Source organism: Nicotiana sylvestris, chromosome 10 (genome assembly GCF_000393655.2).
Source record: "Nicotiana sylvestris chromosome 10, ASM39365v2, whole genome shotgun sequence".
Lineage (NCBI taxonomy): Eukaryota > Viridiplantae > Streptophyta > Magnoliopsida > Solanales > Solanaceae > Nicotiana > Nicotiana sylvestris.
The window spans coordinates 15,949,621-15,952,094 of NC_091066.1; the positions used below are offsets into that span (position 1 = coordinate 15,949,621).

The window sequence follows — 2,474 nt, forward strand, 5'->3', positions numbered from 1 at the left end:
CTGATAATAACTTCTTTAGATTTCGATAAATTATAAGAGTAAAAATATAATTAAAAAAAATTAAAGGTCTCACTTTTTATTATCGCCTTAGGCCCCATATCATGTCGAGCCGCCCCTAATTTCAGTTAAGGGGAGTTCAAAAAAAAGAAAAAGTTAAAAAATTAAAAAGTTGTAACTAGTAGGAATTGAACCAGTGGTCTTACAAAGGTTCCAAACCCCCTTGACCACTGAGCAATATTTTTAAGTTGTGTCAAGGGGATTCAAAATATAAAATATAGAAGTATAAACCGATTTTTTCCTTATATTTACAGTGTAATTTTACAGTGTGAACCCCTTAAATCCGCCCTTGTATAGAGATTTCCAATATTATGGATGGAAACTTCAAGATTACATAAACCTAATTTTCTACAACTCTCGACTGCAAAGGTATTTATAGATTTTAGAGCTAGGGGAAGGTTTGGAACCTAGTAGATAGTAGCATAACGGAATCAATTTACCAAGCTGACTTTTGTTTCAACACAAATAGTTTAACTCATCACTACTTCTTAAGGGCGTAAAGATTTTTTTTACTAATTATCTTGTGGTAGCATACACTAGAATCCGTACACTCTTCTCCTAACCACTTACTATCTCTTTATAATATTCATTTTCAAGCATAGTTGCAGCTGAAGTAAAAGACCCTGTAATTTTCATTTTCATTACAATCGAATAACTTATTAATTATTTTGGTATCTTTCTGTCAGGCAAAATATTTATACCATCCTGCTTACTTTTCTTTTAATATTTATTGATTTTCTGCAGGTTGATATTAAGAATATTAGCGCAAAATAATCATGAATTCAAGCAAGAAAAATGTCGATCAGACGAAGCCAGAAAGCACCAACAATGGCCAATTTTCAACAACTCCATCTAGCTCAAGACAACATTCATGGACAAGTTTTAACAATCCAAGAATCGTGCGCGTTTCGCGTTCATTTGGAGGTAAAGATAGGCATAGTAAGGTCTGCACTATAAGAGGATTAAGAGACAGAAGAATTAGACTTAATTTCAGTGTCTTCTGCAATTCAATTATATGATCTTCAAGATAGACTTGGATTAGGCCAACCTAGTAAAGTTGTAGATTGGTTACTTAATATCACTAAACATGAAATAGATGAACTCCACCATTGCAAATACCACCAAAATCCTTCAATCAACTCCATCAAATAGATGATCAGTATTTTGATAGAAAGATCCAAGGGAATTACTACTACAAATGAGCAAGAAAACCAAGAGAGAAGTCAATCTTCTTTTTTAGGCATGTTAAATAACCCTAACCCTATGCCTTTTAATTCCTATTATTATTCTGAGCCTAATACCTTCTCAATTGGAACAGAAGACTCTAAAATAATGTACCAGGCAATATTACAATGCCTTTTTCTTCAGGCTCTCAACTATATTTACATTCAACTGGTACAACCTTAACGCCATCTGCACGTAGCCTAGACATGATTTCTAACACTAGCTATGATTAGACCAAGGGGTTTCGTTCACGAGAAGATACTGATCATTATTCTTGAAACTGCTTAAATTAAAAAGCAAACATGGTACTGTTAAATTTATGATTCCTATGAGATACAGAAATACAGTAAGACATTTTATATATCCCTTGTTTGTTTAGACAGTTTAATCTCCTTAATTATCTGCATAAACTCCAATATTATTTTGCTGATAATCTTTTTAACAATAAATGTGTTTAAATGGTTACTTAAATTTGTATCTTCTTTTTTCTTGGCTGGGGGTGGAGACATTGGTCTGATTTCTTCCTTTTACCCCACTACAAGCTTTGGTTTGGGTAACGCGAAAATTGAGGTTCAGTCTGTCAAACCTCCACTTAGTTTCGCCCAAATTTCATCCTGGCCATGGATAGATCACTGTCTAAGTATTTTTTGGGGTATGTATTAAAACTTCTTTTAGCGATCATATTTCCCTCTAGAATTGGATTTATCATTTATAATGGAAATGTCTTAGCATCGTCCTCAGCAATTTCTGAAAAGAAATATTGCTAGCTAGTTCTTGTACTCACGCCTTTTCTGTGTGCTAACTGACATGTTTAATTGTAAAGGTAAGTCAAAAGATGTAGAAAATTATCTTCGGAATACTGGAACAATGTTAAATGGTTTCTTGAGGCATCTCGTGCTGTTGAAGCACGAATAGAAGGAAGCCGTTAAAGAATTTGAAAACTAGAAAAAATTATGACTCCAGGGACTACGCCAGGAGGAGCAGTAGGCACCGATCGTGGAGGCAATCTTCCTTTGTGCTCAGGGAAATGAAAAGAGTCATATTTAATTGGTACTCAGCCAATAAATATATTAACTACAATCTCCCAGTCTTCTCTCTCTGTTTTAATAGATTAAAAGAAAAAGATAAGGTTTATGTTAGCCAACTAAACTACATAATTATTAAAAAAAAAAAAAAAATACTATATAAGCTAG

The 2,474-nt window shown here is 33.4% G+C and overlaps 1 long non-coding RNA gene across 1 annotated transcript; it reads left to right on the top strand.

Annotated features, from left to right (window-relative positions):
* Window positions 1–595: 595 nt before the first annotated feature.
* LOC138880380 (uncharacterized) lies at window positions 596–1,464 on the top strand. Its single transcript, XR_011403013.1, has 2 exons — window positions 596–682; window positions 802–1,464. It is a non-coding gene; the product is annotated as an uncharacterized lncRNA (long non-coding RNA).
* Window positions 1,465–2,474: the final 1,010 nt, after the last annotated feature.